The following is a 17,080-nucleotide window of genomic DNA, read 5'->3' on the forward strand; positions in this document are numbered from 1 at the left end:
CATCAGTACCAGATGTTCTGATAATCACTTTAGGGTGTGTGTATCAGAGAACTCATGCTTTGTGTTACTAATCTGATGCAAGATTTCTCCTGGCTGTTCCTGCTCTTATTTTTCCACATGAATTTAGAATCAGCTTCTCTGAGCATGTGGTCCTTTCTTGAACTATATCTTGGCACCAATTGTTGGTTGTATGAATAAAGGCTATTGATTTTTGTATCCAGCCACATAACTCAATTCTCTTATTGTTTATTATTGTTGGCAGTGATTTTCCAATTCAGTTTCTTGAGTTTTCTAGGCACAGAGTCCTATTATTTGCCAATACGATCATCTTATCCCTCCTTTCCCATTTGTACATTTCTTCTTTCTTATCTAAAAAGTTACCTATAACTCAAGACCAAAGTTTAATAAGGTGGTGACAGTGGCAGACTTCCTAATTTAATGTGAATGTTTCTATTGTTTGTCTATTAAGTATGAGCTGACTTCTGAAATAAAGCAAATATGTTCTGTATTTTATGAGGTGTTTTCCATAATCAATACATTAGGACATCTTTAGCAACCATGGATATGAGCACACAGTTTTGCTTGTTTTGATATATTAGTGAGGGGAACTATATTAGATTTCCTATCACAGAACTATCCTTCCTTTTCTAAAATAAACACTGAGGTCCTGTTTTATTGTCCTTTACTGTCCCATGGACTACTAACTGATATTTTATTTATTTATTGAGGGTTTTTGCACTGTCACAAGAGACACTTCTATTATTTTATTCTAATTTTTTTAAACTTATTTATTTGAAATTCAGAGTTATGCAGAGAGAGGGAGTGAAGGAGAGAGAGAGAGAGAGAGAGAGAGAGAGAGGTCTTCCATCCACTGGTTCGCTCTCCAAATGGGCCATCCTCTGCTGCTTTCCCAGATGCATTACCAGGAAGTGGGATTGGGAGTGGAGGAGCCAGGACTGGAACTGGCACCATATGGGATGCCCAGGAGGCAGGCAGTGACAACCTGCTGTGCCAAAATTCCAGTCCCGTGCTTCAGATTTCTTGATCGGTGCTGTTGCTGTTGGCTTGTTCCCTTTCAGGATCAAGACGGATACTTTCCATTCAAACTGTATTTTTAATTCCTTCTCTGGCACTTCTTTGCTTTGCCTAATTATTCCTACAGTGGAACCAGCATCCTAAAGTCACCAAGATAAATCCCCCTACTCCAACATCACATGATCTTCCAATTCTATGACTCAACAACAACAACAAAAAATGGCCAAGGCCAACCACAACGGATCCTAATGAACCATATAATATTGCATCTCATGCACAAGGAATGTTTTCAACATTTACAATTCCTAGGCGTTTAAGAGGTCTCCCCTTCCCAGGCTCACTGGCCTCCATCGCAGTGCCCATGGGGACACCTGGGCACCCACAGCACTGCCCTGCTCAGAATCTGCATTTTCAACAAGACCGCCAGATGATCCCCATGTCCATGGGGCGTTGAAATACCACTTGCCTTCAGTGGTCCACTCATATCAGGTTCCTCTGTTTCAAAAATCCCCTTCCTTCTGTGCTCTCATTCTGTAATTAGGTGCTCATTATGACTTCTTCTCTGTTCATTAGTATCTCCCCCACTAAACTAGTGCAGAGCCTTCATGGTTTCCTTACATTCCCACAGCTAATCGATATTTGCTGAATGTTTGCTGAAATAATATTGTGTCTCAGAGCAATTTATTTTCTTCATTCTTGGTTTTTTTTTTTTTCTTTGTTACCATTTGTCACTGCCTACTCTCCCACCAGCAGACTCTTTGCATAACCTCCTCTAGGCCTCCATCAGCCTCAACCCATCTCTCTGCCCCAACCTGACCAGCCCTAGGCATGGAGTGGGCCCTGCCAGAAGTAAGCAAGTCAATGACAGGACAAATGAAATCACCAAAAATCCCAAGAAACAACATTGTTCACACCACAGTTATAGTTCCCTAACATCTTACATACCTGTAAATAGTACAAAGAGATTGCTTCCTGTTATTTTTGGAAAATGAGATCTCCATTTCTGTATGGGAAGGGACACACTTGGTGTCTCAGGAGTGAAGTTCATGAGAGAAGGAGGGGCCAGAACCTGCGTGGGAGGAGCTGAATGTGAACCTCGCCTGCCCCTTGCACTGGCGCTGAATGTAAGCAGTGGGGATTTTGTCAGTTGCCCTCCCCAGGTGTAGCTGGAAGTGCCATTCTCAGCGGCGGGGGTCTGAGCTGCTGAGCCAGAAACGAGAAAGGTGATGCTTTGCAGCTAGTTTCCCAACTCGGGTAATTAAACCTTCACCAAATATAGATTTAAAATGAGTGTTCACAACATTGAAACAGAACATGCTAATTCTAAAAATGTGACTCCCTTGCTGTGAAAGTCCTCTCCAGAAAAGAAGACGCTGAAGCAAAACTATGATTGCATCCCTCCTACCCGCCACCTCCTACCTTGTGAGCCAATTTGTTCCAAGACCTGAGGTTCACCAGGCACAGAGGGGAAACAGGAGCTGTTACCAGACACTCTAGGGAACTAATCATAGACAATCAAGGGAAGAGAAGTTGGAAAACCGAATTGTTCTCTTTGTGGGATCCTGTCCCACACCAAGTCAACCCAAACAGCATGTTTTGTGTTTACTCAACATAGGTAAACATCAAGTTAGTGGGGGAATGAATTTTCATAAGGACACTGTGCATTGTAGACCAGGATACATTTTATTAGAAACAAGAGACACTCAAATGACAGAAAGAAACAGAATTCCTTTGAAGAAGCGTTAACTTTCTCTAAAGGAAGACACTTTCCTGAGTGATTGCATTGCCAATTAACCTGCTCTCTGCAGGCTGGGTGTCCCTAACACCAAAACCCAAAATCTGAAATGTGTTATGTGATAATGTGATGTCACAAGTGGAAAAGTCCACATGTGAGCTCATGTGACAGGCTGTATTCAGAATACGGGTACACTGAAACTACTATATAAAATTACCTTAATGCTATTCATGTAAGGTATATATGATACTTCAATAAATTCTGTGTTTAGACTTAGGTCCCATTCCCATGATATCTCATTATGTATATGCAAATATTCTCCAAAAAAATCCAATATAAAATTCTTCTAGTTTCAAGCATTTTGAATAAGGGATATGCAAACTGTATAACCTCAAACGCAGTTACGACCAGTTCTCAAAGTTTTTCCTTGGTCATAGAAGTCCTCTTCCAATTCACTTGGTCCAGAAACGAATGGTCAACAGACCTCCTTCAAAGAGTTACCTTCACTTGGTGGTCCACTTTTCATGGTCTCCCCATTCTCTGTCAAACTCATTCCAATCACAGAAAAAGTTTGCAATGTCTCAATGTCCATGTTGCTCGTTAGGGGTCAACAACTCCCATCTTCAAAATCTTCACTTTTCATTCATTTGACTTTCAACCCATCATTCCCTCTTGATTATCCTCTGTCCTCGGTAAAAACAATGTTGCTGGAACAGAAATTCAGAATTTGCTTATGTATGACTTCATCTCCAGTGCCCACATATACTCTTTTTGGAAGACTTGAATTTTCAATTATCTCCATGAGAAAACTGCATATACGAATGCGACGGAATAACAGCACCCCCTATCCAAAGACAATATGAGCATCTTCAATCCTTTCTGCAGGCAAGTTTGCTTTCCCCCTGTTTTCTAAAAAGAATAATTAGTTCTGAAACATGTGTTGTTAGAAAATATTCTGTGAGGGGCTGCACTGTGGAGTAGTAGGCTAAGCCTCTGTCTGCGGTGCCAGCATCCCATAAGGGTGCTGGTTTGTGTCCCCACTGTTTCTTTTTCAACCCAGCTCTCTGCTATGGCCTGGGAAAGCAGTGGAGGATGGCCCAAGTCCTTGGGCCCCTGCACCCACATGGGAGACCCAGAAGAAGCTCCTGGCTCTTAGCTTTGGATCGGCCCAGCTCCAGCCATTACAGCCATTTGGGGAGTGAATCAGCAGATCGAAGACCTTTCTCTCTGTTTCTCCCTCTCTCTTGTCTGTAATTCTGCCTCTCAGATAAAAAAATAAAATCTTTAAAAAATTTTAAAAATTCTGTGAAGTGTTTTCACTTATTTTCTTTTATTTCACAGAAAAGAATATGGCCCGATTCATGACTTTTTAACAACTAGAGGAAGATCATGGCCTCGTGAAGGAAGGGGCCATCTTCATGTTTCCAAGGCCCTTGGTTGGTTCAGAAAGTCTAGGAACCCCCTTACCTGGTCACCTGGAACAGCCTCCTCTCTCCACCCCTTAGAAGGCCAACACCTGCCACACACTTGGTGGCAGAGTTCTTAGATGAGTTTCCCTATCTTCCAGTTAAGAGTGACCACAGGACAAAGAATAGATTCCACTGCTCTGAATCCCTCAAAGCCCCCTTTTTGCCCCTTAACTGACTCTCCCTTAGTGAAGATCAAATCTCTGGGTGGTAGGGAAATATGTGTGAAATATACCTACAATCCATGATAGGACAAAGGCTACCTGGTACCATATAAATATGTGCTTGCTTTTGTGTGTTAAAAATAAATCACAGGACTAGAAGAAGAGTTGAACCCAATATCCTCAGTTCTAGGTGAATGAAGGCCCAGGACAGCGAGCAATGAGTCTCACAGTGGCCAAGGCAGCAACAGGACTTAGATGATGCACTCATGGCAGTGGGCAGGACCCTTCCCAGTGGCCATCCTCTCTGGAGTGCTGCTTGCCCTAAGCATCACAGATGTCTGCCTTCAGCCAGGGATGCACTGCACAGAGCTCCTCTGTTCTGCTCTTGGCCTCTTGGTGTCAGAATGACAACTGCAGCTGAGTCCTGTCAACTTTTGCTCCTGTATCACATCTGGTCCATCAGGTGACTGTTGATTCATGGTCCTGCTTGGACTTCTATCAAAAGGAATCCATTCATTAAGAAATCTTGCAGAAAAATGTCTCTGGCATTTTCAGAAGTTTGTCATTTAAATCTAAAGGAAAGGGTAGAATGCTTGACATAATGGCTTGGAGGAGCAGTCTTTTTTCCCAGTTGAAGATAATCAGAGGGTGATTTCCTACCCTCCTCTTGGGAAAGGCTGACGAACGTTCATTTGTTTCTCTAGCCCACAGCATATTAACATTCTCAAACAAGATCGACTGACACCAAGCTGGAACTACAACTCTGATTTTCTTCAAAGGCTTCTTCAAGATTTCTGATTTCACTTTCCTGTGAAGGAAATCTGTTTTGTTGTTTGTTTTTTTTTTCTAAGTAATGATCCTCAAGTTTTTTCTTAAGGAAGGTTAGCAGGTTTTGTGAGCTTAGGAACATCAACTTCATCATGCCAGATCTTCACGATGCTAATTCCTTGGCTACTGAACTGCCTTCTGTATGAGCTTGTTTTATAATGGGTAAACTGACACCGCAGATGAAGGGAAATATGATTTCTCCCCATTTCCTTCCAGTTACCTGGGCCTAACCATGCCTTTTTCATCTGAAACATGACTGAAGACCAGTTCCTTACAGTAGACTTCCCAGCCCTCAACTTTACTCACATCTGTCCTATAGGCCTTTAATTGATGTCATTAAGTACTTATTTAATTTATAAGTCCTTTAGATTGTTTATGCTTCCTCGAGAGCAGATATCACCTTTTCCCCTAGATATTCACAGCCTAGTATAGTCAATACATATTCTGTTAAATTATACATAACGTTTTATAAACTTAATCTTCTGGCCCAAGAAACAATGTGGAATACTCTTACATTGGTCTTCGCATACTATGCAATGCTGTATGTGTACTGTAGACAAACAGAGAAGGCAAGATCTATCCACTGTTTCCAAAATCAATATAATTGACATGGATTTTATCCAGAATGCATGGGTACATGACATTCCAAGTTTCTCCACTTTTCTAAATCTAATTCCAACTGGATGAGCCCTCTCCCACTAGAAATCCAATCTTAGTCATTTTTAGGCCACCATATGCCTTGCCCACCAACATATGAACTGAAGCTTGTGAATCCATTTGGGAAAGAGTCTTTCATCTCATGCTCAATCCATCTAAGTTGCAGAACCTTGAAATATGTTGTCCAACCCAAGTGGTTTACTCTATGGTGGATGACTCAGTTGTTCAGTGACCAACAAACTCCACAGGGGTCTTTGCCTCCCAATACACAGTATTTTACATCCAGTCCATAGCACAGGTCCATCAGTGGACTCAGTGCACCAACATCCTCCATGATTCCACTTCTCCCCCTCTACTCTACAGTCCTCCTTCAATGTCAATCCTTGCAGTAGCTCCCATAGAAGAGACCTCTGTAACAAAAGCCCCTTAATTCTCTCCTGGGGCAAGGGAAACTCAGATTTCTACACAAAACCCTCTGGATATACTCAGCTAGTGGGGATGGGGGGTGAAGACAGGAAAAAAATGGAAGAGAGCTGTATTTTCTTTCATGTCATCCTTCCACACAGCAAAGCTAATTTGACTGTTGACCACATACATGCATCCTTAAGGATATGCTAAATACAACTATGATATTATTCCAGAAGAAAATGTAGGAAGGATTTTTTTATTTTGTAAAGAATTGGAGGGAAGTAAGAAGGAGATCTAAGGCCAGGAAAATTCTATTGCAGCAGTATGAAAGGCTTATGTGCCCCTCCCACTCCATAATCCTCCAAATAACATAAGCAATCATCTTTTTATAAATGGGGAAAAGCCATATTCACAGTAAACCCACTATATTCCTTCCTGCCTCTGCATGTTACTTTCTTGGCCTGTCCTCCAATTCAATATACTCAAACCACATGGACTGAGGGAATATTTGAATAATATTGCACCTTCACAAAGTCTTCCTGGGTGACCTTTCAAAATCTTTCAAGTAAGTAACTCAGGAAGTTAGACTTGAAATGAAACTAGTTGTTCAACACACTTTCACCTTTGTGTACAAATTCTTTAACCTATCAATTCCTTTCTTGTTATTTCCAAATGACCCATAACTCATCTGTAATCTATAAGCTTATATAACTCAAGAATCCTTTTAGCATAAATTACATAAAGCACATTGTTCATCTCTTAAATGTAATGGGTGTTTTATACTGTGTTTACTTTTTCCATGGGAGCCAAAAAAGAAATCTCACATGTCTGACACATTTAAGAGATGTGATTGTTCTGTATTCTGAATCCACTTCAGATGTTCACAGTTCAAGAGAAGATGCTTGAAGGAAGTAGTTACAATGCATATTTATACACAGATAACAAAGTTATGTTATATAATAAATATATAACCTATAATTGCTAGAATTTAATTACATGGTAAGCTTTTAAAATAGGCAGCTAATATTTATTCAAAAGCAGATGGAATTGTGAGATACTGTGTTTTGTTCACTTTTTTAAAATTCAATTCCCCTTGTATAAGCAGAATGTTAGCTCTTGGTTCATTGTCTTAAGGGAGGGGTAAATTGAGGCAGAAACCAGACCAAGCCTACAGGATTTCCTGGCATTCATTTCCAAGAGAGGGAGTAGTGAGAACTAAACCCTTAGGCTAAGAAAATCTACCGAGGTCTTTCCAAAGTATCTGAGACCAACATGAAAGGAGGGTCATTTTCCACCTCACCCTTCCAGCACTCCAGAAGAGAGAAGGCTTCTGAGAGGTACAGGAGCAGAGAGAAGAGGGGACAAAGTGGCTACTTCTAGCATGCAGGCAGAGGAGTCCATGTTGGACACCGGGACCCCCCAGCCCTTCGGAGAGGCAGGAAACAGCTCCTCTGTAAGTGTGACATGCACACACGGGAAACAGCCACCTTGGCAGCTAGGCTAAGGCCGAGGACTCCCAAACTCTGTGCGACCAGATGGGCCATCTGCAGTGTTCACTATCCCCCTGGACCCTGTTCTGCAGGAGTGAACCAAGAGAAAGGCGGGGTCAGGCTTGACTGACATTGTTTCCACTACTCTAGTAGAATGAGAGTTGCTAATGGAAACTGAGAAGGATTATAGGGCAACACCAGTATCTGCGCACTGTGATTCCTACCCACTATGAAAGAGACGTTTGATCATCATAGCGTGCTTTCCCAGCCAGGCAGTGAGATAGCTGGGGACTTTATTCACTGAGCTTGTCTATTTTTATTGCATCAGGACACCAGTGCATTGTGAGTATGCTTAAAAACTATCAATGTTTATGCAATCACACTACCCACTAGGTCAGAAGGGAAAGTTTGTTATTTTGCAGATGAAAATAAAGACATAAAAATCAAAACATAAGTCTACATAGTACAGCAGGTTGGCAGTAATAGTTTTGTTTCATTTTCTAATGAAACAGCGTTCTAAATACTCCTGACATATGAGACATCATCAAAGCCAAAATAAGTGCTATTTACCCAAATGGCATCAGAAAGTCCTGAGACCTTTACTTCCAGACTCAGCCTCATTGCTTCTTAAAGTGTTTCATTTGGGTCCAAGGACTGCTTTCCTAGCAGAAAGAAGCAACGTGGCCTGCAGAGTCAAGCCAAAGCCACAGAAGCCATCCTAGAGTCGGTGTAATTGAGAAAACACGTTCTGCTGTCTGACTTGACCCTCTGCTCTGCAGATCCACCTGCATAGTACGGAAGAGGGCTGTAGTGGCTGATATGTTTTCTAACATGCTTTCCTTCCAGCTCCAAAGGTGTGGCCACAGGGATGGGTGGGACACCCAGACTTTCCAACACAGCAACAATAGACATTATCCCATTAGTGGGCATCACCCCTCCAGCAGGTGGATTCCTCACACCCTGTGTGCGCCTATACCTACTGGCCTATCCCTTCAGATTTTACCAGCACCCTAGTGAGCATTTCTGTAGCCCTGGTCTGCAGAGGTCTGTAAATATCACTGTCATCCCGTGGCTGAAGCCCAGTTCTTGGCAGAGTTCCATTGGCTTTGGACAGAGAGGCCTCTTCCAGGTTAGTTCTTCTGAATCACTAACTACTGCCTATAAATGCCATTTCTGTACTCTTCAAAGGAGTTCTCCCTTACCCCTTTCTTTTTGTAATCATTTTTTCTTAGTCAAAATCACTTTGTATGACACTTTCTCTGGTTATATTGTAGTTGTGATTTATAATTCCTAACTGATGAATAATTAATACCCTGATACATGGGATTACTCAATTATCTTGGTTGTGTTCTTGGACTTGAGTGGAGTGTTGAGTCCCTTGCCAGAGGAAATGAGATGTGTATCAGTGATAGTTCTCCAGACAGAGGGCATCAATAGGATATATATTTGTGTATGTATGTGTATGCATGTATACACATACTCACAGGTATTTCAGTGTTCATGCAAAAATGGAACTGAAAGACAACAACCATTTCTATGAATCTTTTGAAATGGAACTAACAGATAATGCATGTTTTTCCATGAACTTATATGTAGAAAGAGATTTTTCAAATGTCTTCATTAACAATAATTGTACATATCTCTGGGCTACACTATGGTATTTCAATACATGTATAGAAATTGGCTCACACAATTTTGGGAGCTGGTAAGTTTGGAATCTGTAGAGCAGGCCAGGAGGCTGGAAACTTGAAGCAAAGTCAAAGTTGCAGCCTTGAGAAGTCCACAGAGCAAGCCAGAAACCCAGGCAAGACTTCTGTTAGAGGTTTGAGAAGAACATCCTCTTCTTAGGAAAGCCTCAGGTTTTTCTCTTAAGTGCTTCAAGTTGAAGTATGCCTCCCTACATTGTGGGGGATAATCTCACTTACTCAAGGTCAACTGATTGTAGATATTAAACACATTTATGAAATACCTTTCGATCATACCAACACCTATAACAGGGTCGGATTGTATCACTGGACACTATAGCCTGACCAGTTAACCCAGGAAACTAACCATCTTGGGATGCTAGTAATCTATGGCATCCATTGGCATCACAGTTAACCATGCTACCACCTGTGGTTAATGAGGATGCATTTCCTGTTACAGCTAGTGTCTTGGGAGGCTGAGTGGCTTCTGCACCTGACCATTACAAAAGTAATGAGAACTGCAAGGACTCTCAGGAGATGGGTGTGCATGACTTCCTTAGAGCACACACAGGGAAAAAAAGGACAAGTTCATATCTTCTATCGTGGATCTAGTTGTAGTCTGAGAACCAGACCTTTTCCCTGGAAGTCCTCAAAGGATCCCATTTATTGGAGCCACAGGGCTCATATTGCTCAGATCAAACACAACAGTTAATAATGTGGGTTGCCACATTTGAACATCAATTTGATTTAGAATTTCATGATTCTGACTATCATTACATGAAAGTGAAGACATTGACTTGAAAGTAGGAGCCATATTGTGTGGAATTTTGACATCTGGCTGGTTGCATGAAAATGAGTTGACAATCTTGAAAACCCCAAGTCACTCTGAGGCTTTCTTGCCCCCTCTGAGGACACCAGCCTTTCTTCGCTTGGAAGCCCTGTGACAACACCACCCAAGGAAGTTGACCTGAGGGGATGCTCACCCTCCTCAGGACCCACCACAACCACAACCATCCCTTGCAGCTCCTGTAATAGGATTAATTCTTATTATGCTCTGGGGAGTCAAGAATACTCACTCAATATACAACACATACTCAATATATTTTGCTAAGTATATTGGCAGAAATCTGGGGAACATATATAGAAGTAGATTCTAAAGATGTTAGAATGAGAAGAACAAATACAACACTAGATTGGGTCAAATTCATTGCTCTGGGCATATTTACTACAGATTCTGAATTTAATTGCTAGTTTATGAGTCTAGAAGCTACTCTAACAGTTCATGTGGCGGCTGACTAAAACTTGGTCTCAATAGTGGCCTAAGCTTAATGAGGTTGACGTGCCAAGAAAAACAAATGCTTAGGAAGATGGGAATGCTGGAGAAGATTGATTATGTATGACAAGCACACCTGCTTCATAATCATATCCCCCAAGAAGGCCCTTCATTAAGGCATTGATAAATTCAGTAGTTGGGGGAGCATCGTATCCTTGGTGTCACTCCCTCTGTAGACTGGTATGACTGTGGAAGATGCTGCCACTGAGATGAGACCCTTGATTTCAATGGGGCGACAGAATTTCAGAGAAAAAGAAACATGAGGCAACAATCAACCACTGTGGACAAGATGGACACATTTACCTAAAGGCCTCCAGGGATGTTACAGTAATCCAAAAATTCTATTTTGTGGCAAATAATTCTAGATGACCAAATACCTGGCTCTGGTTGCTGCAAAGAATGAGAAGCGGTATGTGGAGGTTTCTAGACATGAACTTAGGGTAACATATTTTTGTTGCATGTGAATGCTTCCCAAAGGGCAAGCACTACAGAAGAGACTCTTAAAAATCTTTAAAATCAGACTCTTAGCCACTCTGCCCCAGTGATTCCTCACTGGGCCCATGAGCCTGGTAGCTAGGATGTCAGGGATAGAGGTTAACATAAAGGCTGATCTGGCTACCACTACTGCTGATTTCCATTAAGGTAACATCAAAGACCAACACTGAGCATTTACCAGGGAAGCAGCCGGGCCCCTGGGAGCAGTTTGATTACATTGGACTTCTTCTGTTATGGAAGGGAGCAGAGATTTGTCCCCACTGCTCTAGACAAATTCTCTGGAAATGTATTAGCCTTTGTGCCAATAATGTTTTCTCAGAACTGCTATCCCTGAACTCAAAGAAGAGCTTATCAATCATCATGATTTCTTAGTCCAATCAAGCTGCTGTAACACAATACTATCAACTGAGTGGCTTATAAACAACAAACATTGCTCACAGCTCTGTAGGCCACAAGTCCAAGAGCAAGACCTGGCTGATTCAGCGCCTGCTGAGGGCTCATACCCTCTGGTTATATCCTCATGTAGTGGAAGGGGCCAATGCATTGGGAAGTCCTCATGACCTAATCTATTCCAGAGGTACTGTATCTTACCATCATCACATTAAGAGTGTCAATGTATAAATCTGGTGTATTCACAAGCCTTTAGCCCATAGCAATGGTATTACCATACATAATTGTTTCTGATTAGGGACTTGATTTTCCAGCAAAAAAAGAATAGCAGAGACTTATGCCCAACTGTTTAACTGCTTTCACCGTATTTCCCCTCATCTGAAGCAACTGGGCTGAGTGAAGTACTGAAGACCTTACTGAGGACTCAGCAACGGAGAGACTAAATTCTGAAAGGGTTTGGGATTTTTAAATTTTTTAAATGCTTACACATTGTTTCCATCAACTTGAAAGGCAGATGACAGAGAGAGGGAGCAAGAGAGTAAAAGAGAGAAAGAGAGTCAGAGAGTAAAAGAAAGAGAAAGAAAGAGTTGTCCATCCACTGGTTCACTCCCTAAATGCCTGCAACAGCCAAGTCTCAATCAGCTCAGAACTCAATCTGACTCTCCCATGTAGGTGGCAGGAACTCAAGTACGTGAGCCATCATCTGCTGCCTTTCAAGGTACATATTATCAGGAAGCTGGATCAGAAGTAAGATAGTCAGGACTCAAACCAGGAATTCCAACACGGGATGTAGGAATCCTGAGCAGCAACTAAACTGAGTTGCCAAATGCCTACCCCAAAGGTTATGTTTTAGATGAAGCATAAGCCTTAAATCATAGACTATTGTATTGGTGCTATCTTTCCAATAGTTAGAATATATGGGTCTATTGCTATTCGATATAGTTTTGGAAGTTTCAGCCAGAACCATTAGGCAAGAAAAAGAAATCAAAAGGAGACCAATTGGAAAGTAGGAAGTCAAATTATCCCTGCTTGCAAATGACATGATTCTATATGTAGAGAATCCAAAAAACTCCACTAAGAGACTATTGGAACTCATAAGAGAGTTTGGAAAAGTTGCAGGATATTAAATCAGCACACAAAAATCAATAACCTTTGTAACACAGACAATGCCATGGCTAAGAAAGAACTTGTAAGATAAGTCCCATTCACAACAGCTACAAAAAAATTTAAATACCTCGGAATAAATCCAACCAAGGAGGCGAAAGATCTCTAATGAAAATTACAAAGCATTAAAGAAAAAAATAGAACACAAAAAATGGAAAAATCTTCCATGCTCATGGATTGGAACAATATTATCAAAATGTCCACACTACAGAAAGTAATTTACAGATTCAGTGTTATACCAATCAAAATGCCAATGACATTCACCTCAGATCTAGAAAAAAAAATGATGTTAAAATTCATTTGGAGGGGCTAGTACTGCGGCACAGTAGGTTAATCCTCCACTGGAGGCGCCGGCATCCCATATGGGCACCGGTTCAAGTCCCAGCTGCTCTTCTTCCGATCTAGCTCTCTGCTATGGCCTGGGAAAGCAGTAGAAGATGGCCCAAGTCCTTTGGCCCCTGCACCCGGTAGGATACCAGAAAAGGCACCAGGCTCCTGGCTTCAGATTGGTGCAGCTCCGGCCGTTGCGGCCATTTGGGGAGTGAACCAACAGACAGAAGACCTCTCTCTCTGTCTCTCCCTCTCACTGTCTGTAACTCTACCTTTCAAATAAATAAATAAAAATCTTTAAAAAAATTTCATTTGGAAATGCAAGATACTCTTAATAGCTAAAGCTAGCCTAAACAACAAAAACTAAGCCAGAGACATCACAATATCAGATTTCAAGACATACTTCAGGGCAATTATCATCAAAACAGCCTGGTACTGGCACAAAAATAGACATGCAGAACAATGGAACAGAATTAATACAGAAATGAATCCACACATCTACAACTAACTAACCTTTGACAAAGGAACTAAAATCAATTCCTGGAGAAAGGACAGTCTCTTCAACAAATGGTGCTGTAAAATCAGGTCTCCACATGCAGAAGTATGAAAAAAGACCCTTACATCATCTTATACAAAAACCAACTCAAAATGGATCAAAAATCTAAATCTATGACCTGATACCATCAAATTGCTAGATGAGAACTTTGGAGATATTCTGCAAGACATTGGCATAAACAAAGACTTCTTGGAGAAGACCCCAGAAGCAAAATCAATAAAAGCCAAAATAGACAAATGGGATTACATTAAGCTAAAAAGCTTCTGCACTGCAGAGGAAACACAGCATGTGAAGAAATAACTGACAGAATGGGAGAAAGCATTTGCGAACTATGCAACTGATAAAGGATTAATATCCAGAATCTATAAGAACTTAAAAAAATCAACAACAAAACAATCCAGTTAAGAAATGGGCAAAGGACTTGAACAGGCATTTTTTAAAAGAGGAAATTCCAACGGCCAACAGACACATGAAAAAATGCTCAAGATCACTAACCATAAGGGAAATACAAATCAAAATCACAATGATGTTTCACCTACCCCAGTTAGAATGGCTATCATACATAAATCATAAAGCAATAAATGCTGGGGAGGCAGTGGGGGGAAAGGCACTTTAATCCACTGTTGGAGGGAATGTAAACTAGTATAGTCATTGTGGACGATAGTATGGAACTATCTCAGAAATCTGAAAATAGATATACCACATGAACCCTTCAATCCCACTCCTGGAAATTTACCCAAACAAAATGAAATTAGTATATGAAAATGTTATCTGTACCCCCACCCTTATTGCAGTTCCATTTACAAAAGCTAAGACATGAAATCAACCCAGATGTCCATCAACTGATGACAAAAGAAAATGTATATATACACTATGGAATACTACTCAGCTGTAAAAAAAAAAAAAAAAAAACACACACACACAATGAAAGCCTGTCCAGCTAACAATGAAAACATGGAATAGACAGCAGAAGAAAAAGTCCACAGATATCAACTCTGGCCCCTTGATAAATTAGAGAAATGAGACCTTTAGTTATTTTGCGTACTTTATCTTTGTATGTTACATGCATGAGTATATTTTTGTATATTAACCATTTTTTTCCTCTCCTTCCCATCATTATTTTATATATAAGTTGCTGAATGTAAATTCTACAATTTAGCCTCTAGGTAAAAGAATAATTGGTGTGACTGTAGTTGAATTTAAGGAATAACTAAGGTAACTACCTGAGGGTATACTGATTGTTGAAAATATGCCTTCTCACTTGAGATGTGAGAACTCTGCACTTCTATAAGGATACTTCAAAAAGTTCATGGAAAATGGAAATTAAAGATAAGTGTATTCACCATAGGACAGAGAGCAAGAGAAGAATACCCATAAGCAACTCTACATCCATATGTCAGTTCTGCAGAACATACAGAAGATGGAACTTCATCTATGTTACCCTTGTAAGATTATAGAGGTTGCGTCTCTTGAAGGGGGAATGTTAAGGTAGCTAGGCAGAATGAGCCTATGTGTGTACAAGGGGCCAAAGAAAATGGGAGCTTTTGTGTAATGGGATGAAGAAGCAAATCAGCATTTGCATATCAAAAGTCTTGCCATTGTTCAATAACCTGGTTGTGTGGGTCCCAGTCCTCTCTTTGGGGATGGCTTAGGAGAATCTCATCTGCCCTTCACCAAGGAGGCTATTATGAAGTTCTGGGATGAATTCTACCACAGGAAGCCCTTCACCCAGCAACATGCCAGAAATAAAATGGAGGAGAAATGGAGGACCCACACTCAAATCCATAAAAACTCCTGTCTGAATACAAACTGGGCTCTTATTTCTTTACAGAGATGTCCACCTGGTCTGTCAGGGGTACTGTTTTTACTACTACTTCTCACTAAACTTGGCTAGCATACTTACTGCTAAACAAACCAAAAAAATTATGTTGGTGGAAAAAAATTGAAATCTAAGCATAGTGTTTTCATAATATGAATTATCCATTAATTTTTTGAAGTACCCTCATATGAAGAATAGTTGGCTTCATGCTTTACAGAAGTTCAAAAGTATGTAAAAGGACTCATACAGATGCAAAGGAGTTGACTGCCACTTACCAATGTATTGCCTCTCACCTCCAAATCTATCCTTCTCTGCCCTGCTTTGTGATAGTGATCTGCCTCCTTCACCAGCTGGTGCCAGGGATAGCTGGGGAAGCAGCATTCCTTCTTGACTGTTCCAGGCTCTTACTCCAGGATGTGTGGCATGGCACGAGCGCATGCAGGAGAGCCAGGACATCCACTCCCCAGTGAACTTCACCAGTGCTAGAGGGGCTCCCTGGTGAGTTTCACCACCATCCCGGCAGACAGCGCCCTTGCCTGCAATCTGCATGAGACCCAGCGATACACACCTCCAACTGGGTGTTGCCAGAACCGCAGCGAGTACTTTCCTGCTCACAGCCTGGCTATTGCCACCCTCCAAGCCTGGCCTGTGTGACCTCAAGTAACTTCTCTAACATTCACCGGATTACAGCTCTTCCTTCTCCAACCAGTTCTGAATCTCAGTGTTGTGAGGACAGTGCCCTTTCCATATTTGTTCCTCTCGAGTGTTCTCCATAGGCCCAAGATGCAGTGGTTCCCTCATATTTTTGCAATCCTTGTATTCTCTAACATTTAAGTCATATAGTTCATCATGTCTTGCTAATTAATAATTCTTTCTACTAAGTTTTCCCTGTCCAAACTCCTGGTGTGATTTCTGTCTCCTTGCTGGACACTGATTTGCACAGTCTCCTTTTAAAAAGGTTCTCATTTTTTCCACAAATTGACAGTATTAACAAATTACAGCATCTCAAACAAGACCTTCTGCAAGCTAGAGACTCAATGAGCAGTGGTTCCTTGAACTTTTGCCAAATAATCCTGAATGTAAAAATTGCCTTTTACAAAGGTCTGGCGAACCTGGTCAAATTGCAGAACGGGGCAGTCAGTTTGGAGAACAGACTGGGTGTTCCTCAAAGTATTAAAGAGAGAATTACCCTGTGACCCAGCCATTCTATTTCTAGATATATACTCAAGAGAAATGAAAACATAAACCACAGAAAATTTCACAAAAGTATTCAAAGCAGTATTATTCATAATAGCCAAAAAGGGGAAGCCACCCACATCTCCACTGTGTTGAATGGGTAAACAAAATACAGTGTGCGTCTACAGTGAAATGTCTCTCAGCCATAAAAGGAAAGGATGGATTTACAAGTGCATATGCTTCCTCACGGACGAAAGCTGAAGGCATTATGTTGAATGGAAGAAACCAGAGCCACTCAAAGGACCACATATTGCCTGATTCCATTTCTAGGAAATGTCTAGTGCAGACA

At 41.1% G+C, this 17,080-nt stretch overlaps 1 long non-coding RNA gene across 1 annotated transcript in view; it reads right to left on the minus strand.

Annotated features, from left to right (window-relative positions):
- Positions 1 to 2,705: 2,705 nt before the first annotated feature.
- The window catches only part of LOC149122406 (uncharacterized), a 28,433-nt gene continuing 14,058 nt past the window's right edge, over positions 2,706 to 17,080 (minus strand). Inside the window, exon 2 of the long non-coding RNA XR_016220776.1 lies at positions 2,706 to 3,477. This is a non-coding gene — a long non-coding RNA (uncharacterized LOC149122406). The remainder of the gene's footprint in view (positions 3,478 to 17,080) is intronic.

The sequence above is a fragment of the Oryctolagus cuniculus genome, chromosome 14 (genome assembly GCF_051225735.1).
Source record: "Oryctolagus cuniculus isolate XC-2025 breed Fujian yellow rabbit chromosome 14, ASM5122573v1, whole genome shotgun sequence".
In the NCBI taxonomy this organism is placed as follows: domain Eukaryota; kingdom Metazoa; phylum Chordata; class Mammalia; order Lagomorpha; family Leporidae; genus Oryctolagus; species Oryctolagus cuniculus.